This window comes from Camellia sinensis, chromosome 8, assembly GCF_055761805.1.
Source record: "Camellia sinensis isolate YWXY chromosome 8, ASM5576180v1, whole genome shotgun sequence".
NCBI classification, from domain to species: Eukaryota; Viridiplantae; Streptophyta; class Magnoliopsida; order Ericales; family Theaceae; genus Camellia; species Camellia sinensis.
The window spans coordinates 63,816,231-63,835,192 of NC_138968.1; the positions used below are offsets into that span (position 1 = coordinate 63,816,231).

Below are 18,962 nucleotides of genomic sequence, written 5' to 3' on the forward strand. Positions count from 1 at the left end.
AAGTTACTAAATTAGCCTGTTCCCAAACGAGGCCTTAGAGACCCCAAATAATCTATTAAATTTTTTACTAAATTTCTCACATGATGCAAGACCCACACACATATAAATTTGTGTAGACACATATGAGAGCTTTGGTAGAAAATTTGAAAGATTATTTAGGGTCGACAGTATTTTCGAAGGAAATATAGAGCAATGTTATATATACTTTCTCAGATTGCACAAATTAACACTGCAGACGATCATGGTCCCTCGATTATGACTAGGGGTGGGCGCGGGTCAGTTGCGGCCACGAAACCTCCAATCCGCCATCCGTCCGCCAGATTGGCGGATTGAAGAAAATCAATCCGCATTCGTCCGCCAATCTGGTGGATGCGGATTGAGCGGATTGGCGGTTTGGCGGATGGATGCGAATCGGTTTAGCGGTTTGAAATTTTATAAATTTTCAACATAGTTCAACTTGTGCACTTCCTCAAAAAAAAAAAAAAAAAAAAAAAAGAGAGTATTACAGTCAATGACTTAAAAAAGTATTACAATTATTGCATGCCCCATCCAAAGAAAGAAAGTTTGAAACTTTAGAATATCACAATCACTGCATGTCTCATCCACATATTACAATCACAGCATGCCTCATCCACATAAAGTATTATAATATGTGGTTCTTCAAATATAAAAACAATTCAAACCACAAAAATCATGAACAGAGCAATAGTTGAGATTGTATGTCTCTGTATTATTATATTTATATATGTTTTGAAAACTAAAACCAACTAGCATATTTCATATTTTCTATTTATTATTTTTAGAGTTAGATTTAAAAACTAAAAAATATAGATAAATAATACGTTTACTTTTTTCAATTCAAAAAATATATTCAAGTTGAAAACTTTTTTTCAACAGAATATTTGAACTCTTTTTCATTTGAAAACACAAACAAAATATTTAAACAAATTGAAAACATAAAATCTTATAAATTACTAAGGGTACTCGCGGTTTGGCGGTTCGGTTGCGGCCAAAAGAACCTCAAATCCGCCATCCGTCCGCCAAATTGGCGGATTGGAGAAAATCAATCCGCAACCGTCCGCTCGTCATCACGCATCCGTCCAAAATGCAGCGGATCGGTTTGGTTCGGTCGGTTTTGACGGATCGGTATATCCGCTGCCCACCCCTAATTATGACTACCGCTTCGCATCAATTTTGGGCATTTTTCTCATGTATTTCGCTTTTCTTTGTGGTACTGATTCTCAAACATACACCAACAACAAGCCTCCCTTCCCGCACTTTTTTCATCTAACTTTCATATTCATCTCTCTCTGCATGCTTGTGTGTTTATCGATGTTTATCATACTCTTATACGCATGTCTATTTATCATTTAAAGTATTCTCCACTTTTTTTTTTTTTTTTTTTTGAACCAGTATTCTCCTCTTTATTTAAAAAATTCAAAACTATTTTTCAAAATTAATGTGCTAGTAGTTAATGTAGAGTTTGTGTTGGTATTTATAGGTGAGTATTGGTATTCACTTAAAGATTAGACCCACTTTTTAGAAGTGATGTGTTTAGAAGATGATTGGTTGATAATTAAATATTATCTAATTATCAACCAATTATGTTCTTAACACATTTAAAAAAAAGAAAAAGAAAGATTTGTATATCATTTTCCTTTATAGATTGGCGGAGGTAAGGGTGTGTTGGTATTGGTAAGAGTTTGGTCTGCAAAAGTTTTCTACCTATTTATTTATTTTTTTAAATAAAATTTTTCATGCAAATAAACTAGTTTTTGGTTGATCATGGAAACGTTTTCTGTTAAATTTTTCATTCTCTCATACCAAATGTCAGAAATTGCGTTCATTTATATTAGTTATGAAGATTTATCCTACATTGTTTGCCACTGTTGATCTAATTGGTTAGAAACATTTGATTGTTATTTTTGGTTTGGGACAATCGGATTTGGCAGAGTCTGATATCAAGCAAGTGATTAATGTTCGAACTTTGTTCATAATTTGTTTTCCTTTTAATGTTCAGCATCATGATTGAAGATTTTTATTGTTGACTTTGATCTTTTTTTTTTTTAAAATTATAATGTTTGTTTAGGTAAGAGTTCATTACTAGGGGAGGAAAAAAGACATAACTAGGATTTGGGTTTGAACTTTGAATTTGGTTGAGGAAGTTGAAATTTTTGCCAGTCTGTATTTGTTGCAAGGGTTGGAAAAAGAATCAGCAATGCGGTGGTTTAGAGCTGGGTCTAGCATCACGAAGCTTCCCATTAAGAGAACTCTGTCTCAGCGTGGTTTCTATGCTGCAAGAACACGGGTCATCAGGGTCCAAAATGGTTATTTTCATACAACTGTTTTCAAATTGAAGGCACAAGCGGCACCTGTCCCTCGCCCTGTGCCACTCTCTAGGTTAAGTGACAACTTCTTAGATGGGACTAGCAGCGTCTACCTAGAGGACCTCCAGAGGACTTGGGTGGAAGATCCCAATAGTGTTGATGAATCATGGGACAATTTCTTTAGAAACTTTGTTGGCAAGGATGCCACATTGCCTGGAATTTCAGGTCAAACCATTCAAGAGAGCATGCGATTGTTGTTGCTTGTGAGGGCTTACCAGGTTAATGGTCACATGAAAGCCAAATTGGACACGTTGGGTTGGGAGCAGCGTGAAATTCCTGATGACTTAGATCCTGCTCTTTATGGGTTCACAGAAGCTGATATTGATCAGGAATTTCTATTGGAGTATGGAGGATGTCTGGGATTTTGTCTGAAAACCGACCTGTGCAAACACTCTGAGAAATATTGGCCCGGCTTGAGCAGGCTTATTGCGGGACCATTGGTTACGAATACATGGACATTGCTGATCGTGACAAATGTAACTGGTTGAGAGACAAGATTGAGACCCCAACACCAATGCAATACAATCGGGAGCGTCGTGTGGTTACGCTTGACCGGCTCGCATGGAGCACGCAGTTTGAGAATTTCTTGGCCACAAAGTGGACAGCAGCAAAGAGGTTTGGTCTTGAAGGCGGTGAGACTTTAATTCCAGGCATGAAGGAGATGTTTGACAGGGCAGCAGATCGTGGGGTTGAGAGCATTGTTATTGGAATGTCCCATAGAGGAAGACTGAATGTTTTGGGTAATGTTGTTCGGAAACCATTACGACAGATCTTTAGTGAGTTTAGCAGTGGCACGAGGCCTATAGATGAAGTTGGGCTTTACACAGGAACCAGTGATGTCAAGTATCACCTAGGAACTTCTCATGATCGGCCAACTAGGGGTGGGAAGAGAATTCACTTGTCTTTGGTCGCAAACCCAAGCCACTTGGAAGCTGTATATCCGGTGGCTGTTGGGAAAACTAGAGCCAAACAGTATTACTCTCATGGTGCGGATAGGACAAAGAACGTGGGTGTTTTAATTCATGGGGATGGCAGTTTTGCTGGACAAGGTGTAGTATATGAGACCCTTCATCTTAGGGCACTTCCAAATTACACTACTGGGGGAACTATACACATTGTGGTGAACAATCAAGTTGCCTTCACTACAGATCCAAGATCTTTCACGTCAACGGAGATGATTTGGAGGCAGTTGTTCATGTTTGTGAACTGGCGGCAGAGTGGCGCCAGACTTTCCATTCAGATGTTGTGGTTGATGTAGTGTGTTATCGTAGATTTGGGCACAATGAGATGGATGAGCCGTCTTTCACACAGCCACATATGCACAAGGTTAGCCTTATTATATATTTAGTTTTCTAGACCTTACCGCTCTTGTTAGAATTGGGGTTGCAAGCTTAATTTTTGTTACTTTCGGATTTGTTTCTGGTTATGACACTACATCTATTATTAACATCTATTTGAATTTAGTGAGTAATTTTTTTTTTTTTTCATATTTGTGATGTGGAATGGGTGCTGATAGGTCATCCGGAATCACCCCTCAGCACTCGAGATTTATGAAAAAAAACTTTTAGAATCTGGTGAGTTGACGAAGGAAGACATAGATAAGATTCATAAAAAGGTCAATTCAATACTTAATGAAGAATTCTTGGCCAGCAAAGATTATGTCCCTAAAAGAAGGGACTGGCTTTCTGCTTATTGGTTGGGATTCAAGTCTCCAGAACAGATTTCACGAGTCCGAAACACTGGGTATGTTGTCTGTGTTTGTCTGTTTTCACTTCCTCTGTAACTCTTATTTTTTTGGCTCAAAATTTTATTCTGTTCAGCAGAGTCAAGCCAGAGATTTTGAAGAATGTTGGCAAAGCAATCACGGCCCTTCCGGATAATTTTAATCCTCATAGAGCGGTCAAGAAGATTATTTCAGAATGTGCATGGATGATTGAAACAGGGGAGGGCATTGACTGGGCACTTGCCGAAGCACTTGTTTTTGCTACATTGCTCGGAGAAGGAAATCATGTTAGGCTGAGTGGTCACGATGTTGAGAGAGGAACTTTTAGTCACAGGCATGCTGTACTTCATGATCAGGAAACTGGGGAGAAGTATTGTCCTTTAGACCATGTTATCATGAACCAAGATGAGGAGATGTTCACCGTAAGCAACAGGTAAGGTCAATATCATTTCTTCCCTATCCTCTATTTTTCTTTTCTTTTTGTGTTGTTTGAGATCTACTATGCATCTTTGTTTGGATGAAAGCATTGTAGTTGGTAACAATCAAATGTATCATGTGTTATTGCAATTCTCTATATAATCATCATTTGGGTGAGTAAGATGATAAATAAATAAAGGCTGCGACATGGACCTAATGTTCAAGTTGGATGAAATATCTTATATATCTTTAGGTCACCCTTTGAATCTGTGTGCTGTGTCTGTGCATCCTCTATAATTGCTTTTTGTCACTCAAAAGTCAAGTTATTTTATGATGTTCTGGCAGTCCTGAAGTCAAGACTAATTTTACATTTTGTGTCTCCTCTTATTATGTTAAATTGCCAGAGATGAGTTCTCTTTGATTGCTAAATCCACAACGTATTGTTTGAAAGAGATAGTCATGATGCATTGGCCATCAGCTAATCAGTCGCAGGTATAATGCACTTCTTGTACACCGCAAACCCATATTGTCTCGTCCCACAACGTATTGTTTGAAAGAGATAGTCATGATGCATAGTCCATCAGCTTGCAGCTATGATGCACTTCTTGTATGCTGCAAACCCATATTGTCTCGTCCCCCCTTCTCCCTTCATCATTCCTTCATGCTCAAATGTTGATAATTATAAGAGCACTTTGCAGTTTTGTTTTGTTTTGTTTTTTTTTTTTATATTTTTTTTAAAGGCTTAAATTTAATATTGAATTAGTTCTCTGGTTGATGTCTTGTAATTATTTATGACGTTCATACAAAAATTTCAATGTTGTCTGGGATTTTTTCGTCTTTGGATACCACTGTTCCAATTCCTTTTTAGTCATTAAATAGAGAATCTTCATTGTGTTTAAGGTTGATAAAATGATATCTAGGAGACTGTGTCTGTGTTTTTTCTAAATGCACATAGTATGCCAGTCCATTCATGCGTTTGCTTCATCTGTAATATTGGGTGCCTTTCTCATCAAACTTCTCCAAGGGGTGTCTCTTTCTTGTGATGCAAAATTTGTTTCTTCAATTTAGTAGACTGTAGACACTTAGCCTAAGAGCCACATACAATTCTAAGAAGGCAGTGTAACCATGTCCAACACGTTTTAGACACTGACACTTGTTGGACACTCCGAAACTCTCATTGGACACTTTTTGACACATGTTGAACATATCCAAACATGTCCTGTTATTATTATTGTTTAATATTTTTAGACTTGGAAACACTTTAATATTTCCGACACACGTCTTATTATTTAAATTGATGTGCCAAACTGTTGTCTGGTTTGAGCTTTCAACCAAAAGTTATAGTCTTCTTTTAGATAACAAGTTGCGATATTACATTTCATCCTCTTGAATGGATGTCCTTCAGTCATACCCTAATTCTATTGATTTTGTAGAAGTGTGTGACAAGAAGAGGTTCTTTATCTATAAGATATTCGATATCTTGAAAGCCCAGCTCCCCAAATTGATAAATCCGAAATAGCAATAGAAAATTCCAAATAAGACCCAAATACATTCAGGCCTAATCTAACTTCAGAAAACTTAAATGAGCTAAAGGGCCCAAATTTCTGTCTGGAATTTCGAAATAATGATATTGGTTCGGCAACATGATGTTGATTATTTTCTAATATGGACCAGAAAATAGCAAAAATAAGTTTCTTAGTTTTCATTATTCTGATACGATATTATTGTTTCTAAAGCATCATTTTTCAGCATCTATTTCGTGACAAATTTGTTTCTTTGCAGTGTCAGATTAGCTTCTTTCATCTTTTGTTGGATTGATTGGTTGTCCAACTTTTGCTCCCTATTTCTGTGGATTGAATTTCTGTAAATTGTTGATTATATAATTATGTTCACTAGGAAGTATAGTTCTGAATATAAGAAAAGAAAAGAGAAGCAAAAAGTAGAAAAAATAATCCAAGAAAACTGTGTAGATACTAGCAAATGAAAGTATAGTTCCAGATATAAGCAAATGGTTTACTTAAATTTTTTTTTCTTTGGTAATGTTAGTTTATTATTGTATCATGTTAGTGTTAGTATAGTGTTAGTTTATTATTGTATACAGGTTAGTGCATGTTAGTGCAGGTTAGTGCTATTAGAATATGATAGTTTATTCTTAGTGTTAGGCATAATGAATGTTCCCATTTACTTTCTTCTTTCGGTGCAAATTGGTGGCACCCTATGTAGCTTTTTTTCTCTCTATAAAAGAGAGTGTAAATCCCCTTGTTAATACACACAACAACTGAATACTTCAGTAGCTCTTTCTCTCTCTCTCTATCCTCTATCACTCTCTCAAATTATTGTTTCATGGTATCAGAGCCCAGAGTTACATTTCTGGCAATTTTCGATTTTGGTGTTTAGTCCCGTACACAGTGGCATACATCAAATCGCTCGGAATTTTCTCACGATTCCAACGGCACCTAGCCCGTTCTCAGAACACCCTCCACGCGCCCACACGCGCCGCCTTTACCTTCTGCGCGTCACCAGCTCCGCCACCACTCTCACACGCGCCCGCACGCGCCATCTGTTACTACTCACCTCCGCCACGCGCCTCCACGCGCCCACACAACCGCGGCTGACGTCAGCCCTGCCACTCCCGTACGCCGCGCCTGCTATTGTGCGCCTTTCGTGCGCCGCTTCACTACATTGCACCCGCGTGCGCCAAAACGGCTATTGTGCGCCGCGCCTGCGCCTGTTTGCTACCGTGCGCCGCCGCCTTCCTGCTAACGTGCTCCTCCCTGCACTCTGCTAACGTGCGCCGCTGACATCATCGCTGACATCATCTCTGTCCAGCAGCCTTTTCTGGCTATTTTCGACCTTCCGGACTCACTGGTACACTCTGTTTTACCAAATTTTGCTCCTACAGGTCTCTTCCTATTGCTTTAATCCTACTTAACTAGTATTATGGATCGTCTTGATACCTCCCATCCCATTTCCGTTATTCTGAATGGTTCAAACTATGTTCTGTGGGCCCAAGCCATGTCTTCCTTTCTTAAAGGCAAGAAGCTCTGGCGAATTGTCACCGGGGATGTGACTAAACCAGTCAAAGACAGTGCCACTACTGAAACTCCTGTTCATACTGCTACATATGAAGACCGACTTGAGGAATGGGACAGTAAGAATTACCAAATCATTACCTGGTTTCGTAATACTTCTGTTACCTCTATCAGTCTTCAATTTGGCCGCTTTCAGCTTGACTCTGTAACTACTCCTGCGAAAGACATCTGGGATTTTTTGAAAGAACGATATCAGACTACTGGTCTTGCCCATCAGTATCAACTTCAGAACCAACTTCACCGCATGCGCCAAGAATCCACTCAGTCCATTAATGACTTCCTTTCTCAAATATACTCTGTTTGGGATCAGCTTGCTCTTTCAGAACCAACCTGGCATGACCCCGAAGATGCAGTTTTATTTACTAACCATCGCAACCAGCAAAGGTTGGTGCAATTTCTCATGGCTCTTACCCCCTCGTTTGAGCCCGTACGTGCCTCTCTGCTTCATCGCCATCCCTTGCCCACTCTTGAACAAGCCATTTCTGAGTTGCTATCAGAGGAGACTCGTCTAGGTACTCTTCAAACTCATCATGTGGACTCTGTTCTTGCCACTCCTCCGTCCCGGCCATCATTTACCCAGCGGACAACTGCTTGCCTCTATTGTCAGAATCGGGGCCTTCCTTCAACCCATCTCCTGGTCAATTGCCCCGTCAGATCCTGCCGCTACTGCAACAAACTTGGTCCTGGTCATCTGCAACAGGATTGTTTTCGCAATCCATCCCGCTCATCCTCCAATAGCCACTCCTCTCGCGGTGGCTCTTCCCGGGGAAGTTTTCATCGTTCCGGCAACCAGTCTCATCACACTGCTACTTCTGCTTCCGGAAATCAGTCTTATCACACTGCTGCTGCTGCTTCTGGGAATCAGTCTCATCACACTGACACTGCCCCCTCTGCAGGGTTCTCTGAGTCACCTGCTCCTTCTACCCCTCACTTTTCTCCAACGGATGTCGAGGCCATGCTCAAACAACTTCTCTCCTCATCTGGTACACCTCCTCCTACTGCTTTGTCTGTAATCCCAGGTAACTCCTCTTGGTATTTTGACTCTGCCTGTTGTAATCATATGACCTCCAGTTCTACTATTTTTTCTTCCTTATCTTCATCTCCTCATATTCCCTCAATACATACTGCTGATGGTTCCCTCATGTCTGTTCGTCATGTTGGTACTGTTTCCACCTCTTCTTTATCTCTACCTCACGTTTATCATATTCCTGCTCTTACCTTAAATCTTCTTTCCATTGGTCAATTATGTGAACTTGGTCTAACTGTCACCTTTTCTGCTACTGATTGTTTGGTACAGGACCCTCAGACGGGGCAGACTATTGGGATCGGCCGTAAGCGTGGACGTCTCTATGAACTCATTCACCTTCATGTTCCTGCCTCTCCTCAGATTGCTGCCCCTGCATCTACTTCCTTATTATCTCCCTTTCATCTTTGGCATTGTCGCTTAGGGCATATTTCTGTTACTCGTTTAAGGTCTTTGGTTTCTAGTGGACAGTTGGGTCATGTCATCCCCGATAATTTCGATTGTATACCCTGTCAACTTGCCAAACAACCTGCTTTATCATTTAATAAGAGTACTTCTGTTTCTCTTGCCCCTTTTGATCTTATACATTCGGATATTTGGGGGCCCTCCCCTACTACTACTATGGGGGGATCCCGCTATTTTGTTGTTTTTATTGATGATTTTTCCCGGTTTACTTGGCTTTTTCTCATGAAAAATAGGTCTGAACTTAAACACATTTATTATCGATTTGCACAAATGGTTCACACCCAATTCTCCAAAACCATCAAAATTTTTCGCTCTGACAATGCTATGGAATATCGGGATTCAGATTTCCTTTCCTTTCTTCAGCATCATGGTACACTGCCTCATCGTTCCTGTGCTGGCACGTCCCAGCAAAATGGCCGCGCTGAACGGAAACATAGGCATATTCTTGACACTACTCGCGCTCTCCTTCTCTCTTCTTCCTGTCCTGAAAACTTTTGGGGAGAAGCTGCCCTCACTGCTGTTTACACTATCAACTGTGCTCCTACCCCTGTCATCCATAATCAAACTCCCTTTGAACGTCTGCATGGCACTCCCCCTCCTTACGCCAATCTCCGGGTTTTTGGCTCTGCTTGTTTTGTTCTACTTCAATCCCATGAACACACCAAGCTTGAACCTCGCTCTCGTCTTTGTTGCTTTCTTGGATATGGCATTGAACATAAAGGCTTTCGCTGTTGGGATCCTCTCTCTAAACGTCTTCGTATCTCCCGCCATGTCGTTTTCTGGGAACACCAGATGTTTTCCTCGCTATCCTCCTTTCACTTACCCGGACTTTCCACTACTGCCCTGTTTACTAATCCTTCCATCGATCTTTTCTCTGCTGATTTTGATACAGGTTCCTCCTCCATCGAGACGCCCTTGCTCACCCCTGATCCTGTCCAGCCTGCTCTACCTGAAGGTCTACCTCTTGTTGCCACACCTCCTTCTCCACCGACTCTTCCTCCCACCGATCCTCCTACGGGTCGACCACGCCGGGTAACTCAACCTCCTATCCATCTTCGTGATTATATTGTTGGATCTGCTGCCTTCTCTACTTATGAACCTACCTCCTATCGTGAGGCTTGTACTAATCCTCTTTGGCAGCAAGCTATGACTGATGAACTCCATGCCTTGGACAAAGCTCATACTTGGGATCTAGTTGATCTTCCTCCTGGCAAGACTGCGATTGGCTGCAAATGGGTTTACAAAATCAAAACACATTCTGATGGCTCTATTGAACGCTACAAAGCTCGTCTTGTTGCCAAGGGTTTCAACCAAGAATATGGCATTGATTATGAGGAGACATTCTCTCCTGTTGCTCGGCTTACCTCTGTTCGCAGTTTACTTGCTGTTGCTACTGCTCGCCACTGGGGGCTCTTTCAGATGGATGTCAAAAATGCTTTCCTCAATGGTCATCTTCTTGAAGAGGTCTACATGCAACCTCCACCTGGGTCCACTTTTCAACCTCATCAGGTTTGCAAACTACAGCGTGCTCTTTATGGCCTCAAGCAAGCGCCTCGTGCTTGGTTTGCTAAGTTCAGTTCTACCATTCATGACTTCGGATTCACCTCTAGCTCCTATGACTCTGCTCTTTTTATACGGACTACTTCTCATGGTACTACTCTTCTTCTTCTGTATGTGGATGATATGATTATCACTGGTGATGATAAAGCTGGTATTCTCCACCTCAAACAATTTCTCCACCAACAGTTTGAGATGAAGGACCTTGGTACTCTTAACTACTTCTTAGGCCTTGAAGTCTCTCATGATTCTACTGGTTCCTATTTGTCCCAGGCCAAATATGCATCCGATCTTCTGGCTCGAGCTGGTCTTACTGATTGCAAAACTGCCTCTACTCCGGTTGATCCTCAGATTCGTCTCACTCCTCTCGATGGGACTCTTCTCTCTGATGCTACTCTTTATCGCCAGCTTGTCGGCAGTCTTGTCTATCTCACAGTCACTCGTCCTGACATTGCCTATGCTGTTCACATTGTCAGTCAGTACATGTCGGCTCCTCGCACTCCCCACTATACAGCTCTACTCCGTATCCTTCGCTACCTCAAAGGCACTATGTTCCATGGTCTTCACTTCTCGGCTTCTTCCTCTCTTGACCTACGTGCCTTTTCCGATGCTGATTGGGCTGGGGATCCTACGGATCGACGCTCCACCATGGGATTTTGTTTCTTCTTAGGGGATTCTCTTCTTGCTTGGCGTAGCAAAAAACAATCACTCACTGCCCGCTCTAGCACCGAAGCTGAATACCGAGCTCTTGCTGATACTACTCAGGAACTTCTCTGGCTTCGCTGGCTCCTTGCTGATATGGGTGTTTCTTCCTCTGCTCCTACCCCTCTCTACTGTGACAATCAGAGTGCCATTCAGATTGCTCACAATGATGTTTTTCATGATCGCACCAAACATATTGAGATTGATTGTCATTTTATTCGCCAGCATGTCACCTGTGGAACTGTTCATCTTCTTCCTATTGCCTCAGTCGATCAACCCGCTGATATCTTCACTAAAGCTCATCCTCCTGGCCGCTTTCATGATCTTGTTTCCAAACTCAACTTGGTTGATGCTTTCCCTCCTTGAGTTTGCGGGGGGATGTTAGTTTATTATTGTATCATGTTAGTGTTAGTATAGTGTTAGTTTATTATTGTATACAGGTTAGTGCATGTTAGTGCAGGTTAGTGCTATTAGAATATGATAGTTTATTCTTAGTGTTAGGCATAATGAATGTTCCCATTTACTTTCTTCTTTCGGTGCAAATTGGTGGCACCCTATGTAGCTTTTTTTCTCTCTATAAAAGAGAGTGTAAATCCCCTTGTTAATACACACAACAACTGAATACTTCAGTAGCTCTTTCTCTCTCTCTCTATCCTCTATCACTCTCTCAAATTATTGTTTCAGGTAAATATGTGAAAGGGCCCCCTCTTAGATTGCCTAGGGCACCCATAAAACTCAGGGCCGATCCCGATCTCTTCTATGCTCTAGTATGTTGCGATAGAGAACATTATTTCCTATTTAAGGATAGTCATTGTGCAGTGGTTCTTGTAATATTGGTGCTTCTTTGACAATGTGTACACCCCTATTTAAGAGCTGTTTTCCCCCCCCCTTCCAGCTCTCTTTCTGAGTTTGGTGTTGCGGGATTCGAATTGGGTTATTCAATGGAAAATCCAAATGCATTGGTAATATGGGAAGCCCAATTTGGTGATTTTGCTAATGGAGCTCAGGTGATGTTCGATCAGTTTTTGAGCAGTGGGAAGGCAAATTGGTTGCGCCAAACTGGGCTTGTTCTCCTGCTACCACACGGTTATCATGGCCAAGGCCCTGAACATTCAAGTGCACAGTTGGAGCGTTTCCTTCAGGTATTACATTGTTAATGTTCATTGTTTAGTATTCATTAATATGTTCCCATTTTGTGCATATTATGTCAAAAGTTATCTTTGCACCTAGTCTATCCCTCCAAGACCCCCATCCAATGGGGGCTGCGATTAAATCTGTTATGTTATGCCACCATGTTCTAGTCCCTACATAAGCTTTTCTCTCTATTTATCCACCTCACCCTCCCTCAAAACTAAGGTTGGGAATTTTAGACATGACACGATAATATGACTCGAACTGTACATGAAGTTCCCCCCCCCCCCGCGCGCGCGCGATTAAATCTGTTCTGTTATGCCACCATGTTCTGGTCCCTACATAAGCTTTTCTCTCTATTTATCCACCTCACCCTCCCTCAAAACTAAGGTTGGGAATTTTAGACATGACACGATAACATGACTCGAGCAGTACATGAAGTCAACATGTTAAGGTTGGCCATAACTTGGGGCCTGGGGGTGTGCTCCCTCTAGGTCTCAATACTCAATAACTGTTATAATTTTCTTGGGGCTAATCCATGTAGAGTGTTTGCTCTGGCTTTAAATGGGGTCCCCGCAAGCGGGTAGTGGGATTGGTCCCTTGGGATTAGTCGAGATGCGCGTAAGCTAGCCCGAACACCCGGTTATCAAAAAAAAAAAAAAAGGTTGGCCATTTTCCGACACATAAATGACACGACCCGATAACATGAATATTAAATGGGTCAAGTTAGTGTCGAACGCACATAACACAAAGTTGACACAAACAACCGATTTAATGAAGAGTTAGTTATACATTTTAATGTTATTTCCACTAAGAGGTGTCATCACATTTTTGAGTCCCTTATGTAACTCCATCGAGTTGATTAGAAAGTATGTAAAATATATAATTTTAAGGTAGTAGTAATATTCTTTCTTTTAATTGAAAATAATGTATTTGTTGTCTACTGTTTTAGAATTAATCTTAGTAAAAAAAATGTAATAAGATATAGTTTTTCCAAATTAGGCAAATGGAATTGAGTTGAAATAAAATATTTTTCTGAATAACTTCATCCCGTAAAGATTAGTTTGATTAAATTTAACTTATGGAGAAAAATATTAAATTTGGGTGAAATGTTTTGACATGATAGACAGACTAAAAATGACATTGCACGATAACACGAAATAATAAATAAGTTAAGTTAGTGTAGAGGTAATTCTAACATGAACCGCAATGACACAACATAAATACAACCCAATACAACATGATTCCCACTCAAGGACAAACGCATGATTCTAACCTAGGGGGCAAACGTATATCTGACAAAAAAAATTTGTGTTGTGAAGTCTAGTCTTGACAATTTTTATTACTGAAGTTGTACATTTTGTTGTTGCCATAGAAACAAGTAATGTTAAAACAAGACGAATCAATCTATCACAAGTGGATAAATTGTCAACTTTCTTGTTTTCACAAACTCTTAGCACAACTTAAAAAAATTATTTATAACTTTATGTCAATCTCATAGTACTGGAATTGAAATTTCAAATGCAAACTTAATTTATTGTCAAGCTTTGCAATTATCTTCAATTTTGAAATACCTATAACTATCCCTAGGATCTAAATCATAACCAAGAACAAACGATTCCATCGCATCCTCCTTAAATCTGTGGGTTAATTCTTGTAATTGAGTATCACATGTAACTATAAAAATATGAACTCAAAAATAATGCGAAATGGTAATGTGATCTCTTTGATGAAGAGCACAACCTCCACCGAATGTGAGATGTCAAAACATAAGAAGAAGACAAAAAGAGAACTAAAATAGAAAGCGGAAGATAGAACTAAAAATAGAAGAAAATTTGAAATAGATATGGAGATTGAGTTGAAGAGGAGAATTGAAACAAAGAAAAAGACGAGGAAAATACAAAGACAAAAGAACATGAAAAAAAGAGGTAGAATCAAAACAAAAGCAGAGAGGGAAACATACTTGGAGCTAAAGAGTGAAGATTGAAACTTGAAAATGCAGACCGAGTTGAACAAATCATGGGGGCACGGTATTAAATTTCTCAAAAAAGTCTTGGAGGGGCTAGCCTATATAATTCATAAAAATATTCATAACTAATACTACTATTTGTGAGGAGTTTTTTCAAAACTTTGGGGTGGTGGTCACCCCTGCTAGGACCCCCTTTGTCCATTCCTCCCCCACCCCTACTTCGAACCCTAGTGTCTTTGATTAGGGTTGGGTGTACTTATACTGAGGACTCAACTGATACCTATTAACATCTCATCCAATTCCTGGAGATCACTGAATGACCTGCCTGGCTATATGGTGCAAGTGTGGTTTTAATTACCCATCTTTTGAGGATCCTTGTCCCTGATTCTTGTCTAAGTATACCATTCGTTGCTTGATTTTATTTTGATTTCAATCTTATTGCAGTAACAAATCTTCATAAAATTTTATGGCAGATGAGTGATGATAATCCTTATATTATACTAGAGATGGATCCAACACTTGGGAAGCAGATCCAAGAATGCAATTGGCAAATTGTGAATGTGACAACTCCTGCAAACTATTTCCATGTTCTGCGGCGTCAAGTGATAGTGCAGTTATTTTACTTACAAATTTCTTCAACTTGTTGACAATTTTTTTATTTTTTATTTTACTTTCTATTTCTAATGCATTCTTTCTTGTACGTGACTTTCTCCTTTTTCTTATATATTATGCCTTTATTTCCCAGTAACACAGGGAATTCCGTAAACCTCTTATTGTGATGTCTCCAAAGAACTTGCTTCGACACAAGGACTGCAAACCAAATCTATCTGAATTTGATGATAGTGAATGCCACCCAGGATTTGACAAACAGGGGACCAAATTTAAGCGACTTATAAAGGACCAGAACAGCCATTCAGATCTTGAGGAGGGTATCAGACGTCTGGTTCTTTGTTCTGGAAAGGTGTGTTCTATTGCATACTTTTCATTGTTGTTGTTGTTGTTGTTTTTTATTTATTTACTTTTTTTTTCAAAAACTTTCATGTGGACGTGTGTTCATGCACACTATGCAAGAAGTTTCACAGATAAATTGTGGGATCAAGAGATTATCTATTTTATTGAATTGTGGACATCAAGATTGTGTATTTTTATTTTATGTGGTTGATTTCTGTAGATTCTTTTGTTGATACGAATATCCTTTTGAATCATTCTTGCATATTGTTTTTCAGGTTTATTACGAGCTCGATGAGGAAAGGAAGAAAGTCAGCGGCAAGGACATTGCAATATGCAGGGTGGAACAGCTTTGTCCCTTCCCGTATGACCTCATCCAGCGTGAGCTGAAGCGATATCCAAGTATGTGTTCCAAACTTGAACTCTTGTTTGGATTATCTTTTTTACTAGCTTTTAGTCTTGGCTTTCGGTAAATAAATAAAAAAAAAGAGAAAAAAAAAAAGAAGCTAAAAGCCGATTAAAAGTTCTAGTAAAAAAAGCACCAAAATTTTATTTTAGATATATATGTCTGATCTAAATAGATTAGAAGTTTCTGTTACTGGAATAAGGACGCTACTTTGTCTTACTCCATTAATTAAAGTGAAGCCACTCTTTCCAGAGCACCAAAACTTGTTTTTCATTCCTTGCACATACATTCACAATGTCAAGGAACCATTCATCCATGCTGGACATTATAATAAATAAGTTTCATTTTGCTTGGCATCGCAATTTTTGTTTTGGCATCATATGTTTATGTCAGCCTCTTATCAAATATTGAAAGACATCAAAGACATGTTAATCTTGCAGTTTATCAAGGTGGGAAATGAAATAAATTTATTGCAACGCTCTCAAAATAGTTGATGTGAAGCTGACAAAAACATTTTTCATATGTTTTCTAGATGACAGTTGGGGTATACTTTATCAATGTGTGAAATTTAGGGATGCAATTGATATAAATTAATTAGGGATCAACATGAAATGTGCGCTATACTTTAGGGACCATTTGTGTAATTTATCCATTGACGGAATATGTTATTTGTCTATTTTGATGCCAAAGCAAACTCGGGCCATTTCTAGTAGAAATATATACACACACACAAAAAGTGGTCTATTAACTCTAAACTCTACACTAAGAGCCATGGAAAGATTTGTGGAATGTGTAAATTTTCCCAACTGTTGTTTTTTGGACTTGGAAAAAGTTATACTTTTTAACAGTTTTAGTTGCTACAGACATAGTAATATTGACCCGAAGTTTAATTCATCTTTCTTGAGTAGTGCTGTGGTCCTTCCAAAATCATGTGGTTAAGTTACTCTTTTTTTTGTTGTGATTCTTTCAGATGCAGAGATTGTTTGGTGCCAGGAAGAGCCAATGAACATGGGTTTATATCATTACATAACACCGCGCCTTAGCACTGCAATGAAAGCACTGGGCGGGGGTGGTACGGATGATATCAAATATGTTGGCCGCGCCCCATCTGCTGCCACGGCCACTGGGTTTTATCAGAATCATGCCAAGGAGCAGATAGAACTCATTCAGAGGGCCATGCAGTCTGAACCTATCAATTACCCATTTTAAAGCCCTTCCCCGTGCTGACCAAAACCAAATTTTGAGAGACTGATAATGCACAAAAAAATTGTGTGGGTTGCCCCAAAAAATCTCTTGTAGAAATCTCCTCAGGTTCCTCATGATCTCATTCTATCTCTTGTCCAACTAGATTCTTAATCCTAGACGTATAACCTACCTCTTATCAGATTTGATTATAGTTTTTTTCTTTTTTTTGGTTGCGAATTTGTTGCAGTGTGATTGGTGCAATTTATTCTTATTGCTTATGATGTAAAACTAGTTTAAATAAGGTGAAAATATTACGTGGCAATTACAAAAAAAATCTAGAGTTTGACCCTTCTAACATAATAAGGTTTGAATTTTTAATTTGTCAATTTAAACACTATTCGTTTGATTTTCTTTCAATCGAAACCATTTGTTTATTTTCGTTAACTAAAATCAACGAAAAAAAATAGTATTTTAGTCATTAAACTCAATTTAGGCATATATAAAATGTTGAAAACACTAATTTTATTGAGTTTAATGATTAAAATATCTATTTTTCCGTTGATTTTACTTAACATAAATAGGTAAATGATTTAAATTGAAAACAAATTGAAATTTTAGAATTTAAATTGATAAAAGTAAAAATTAAAAATTTATTTTTTTAAGAGGGTAAAACTCTAGAGTTTTTTTAATATTTTTTCCAAATATTAATTATTTGAAAGTTGGGAGATGAATGTTTTAGTTTTGTTTTCTATTGTCAATTTGTGAAAGAAAACCAGTGAAAAATTTTAGGATTGGAAAAGAGAGGAGGGCTGGTTTACTAGTGCTTGACATTCTCCTCTTAAAGCGTGGCTGTCATGCTGTTTGTTGTGTGGCTGCTGATATTGCTTCTGATATTATTGGGTTAGAAAGTGCATTTTCGATGTGGGACGAGGTGTTATAAATTTCTCTACTTATAAATTCTTGTATTCTCATGAGGGTTCATAATCAATCAGAACATCACGACAAACTCGTGGCTAGCTCAGAATAAGTGACTCACATGGTTGTGTGTATGGGTCAGTTTTGATACCATTTGCCTCGTGACCAGCTTAGAATAAGTGGCTCACATGTTTTTGTGTATGGGTCGGCTTTGATACTATTTGTAATGCCTTATTACTGGCTAGCTCAAGTAATCTGTGGGTCTACCAACGTGGGTCTACTAACATGAACCAAAAGTTTAAACCTAAGTTATTTAGTAGCAAGTTTAAGCCCAAGTTACTTAGTAGCAAGGTAGTGATGCTTTATATGTCCAAGATCACTTCGTGACCAGCTCAGAATAAGTGGCCCACATGGTTGTGTGCATGGGTCAATTCTGATACCATTTGTAACGCCCAATCACTTGTTGGCCTAAGTAATTTGTGGGACTATCAACATGATCCAAAAGCTTAAATTCAAGTCACTTAGTAGCAAGCTTAAGCGCAAGTTACTTAGTAACAAGGTAGTAGTGCTTTATATGTCCAAGATCACTTATGCAAACTTTCGATGTGGAATGTGGTGTTACAAACTCCCCTATTTATAAACCCTCGCATCCTCGCGAGGGTCCATAATCAATCAGAATACCATGACATGGTTAGCCTAGAATAAGTGACCCACATGGTTGTGTGCATGGGTCCGCTTTGATATACCATTTGAAACACCTCACTATATGTTGGTCCAAATAACTTGTGGGTCGACCAACAAGACCCAAAAGCTTAAGTCCAAGTTACACCCCATCCCACATCAGAAATTTGCATGGGTGATCTTGGGCATTTAAAGTACCACTACCTTGCTACTAAGTAACTTAGACTTAAGATTATGGGTTTTGTTGGTCGATCCACAAGTTACTTGGGTCAATAGGTAGTGGGGCATCACAAATGGTATTAGAGCTGACCCATGCATACAACTATGTGGGCCACTTATTCTAGATTGGTTACAAGCTTA

General features: G+C 39.3%; 1 pseudogene across 1 annotated transcript; it reads left to right on the forward strand.

Annotated features, from left to right (window-relative positions):
• Positions 1–2,194: 2,194 nt before the first annotated feature.
• Positions 2,195–17,048, forward strand: LOC114293427 (uncharacterized; annotated as a pseudogene). Its single transcript, XR_014339142.1, has 8 exons — positions 2,195–3,713; positions 3,904–4,130; positions 4,211–4,543; positions 12,263–12,509; positions 14,941–15,069; positions 15,213–15,428; positions 15,694–15,817; positions 16,792–17,048. The product of XR_014339142.1 is annotated as an uncharacterized LOC114293427 (transcript).
• Positions 17,049–18,962: the final 1,914 nt, after the last annotated feature.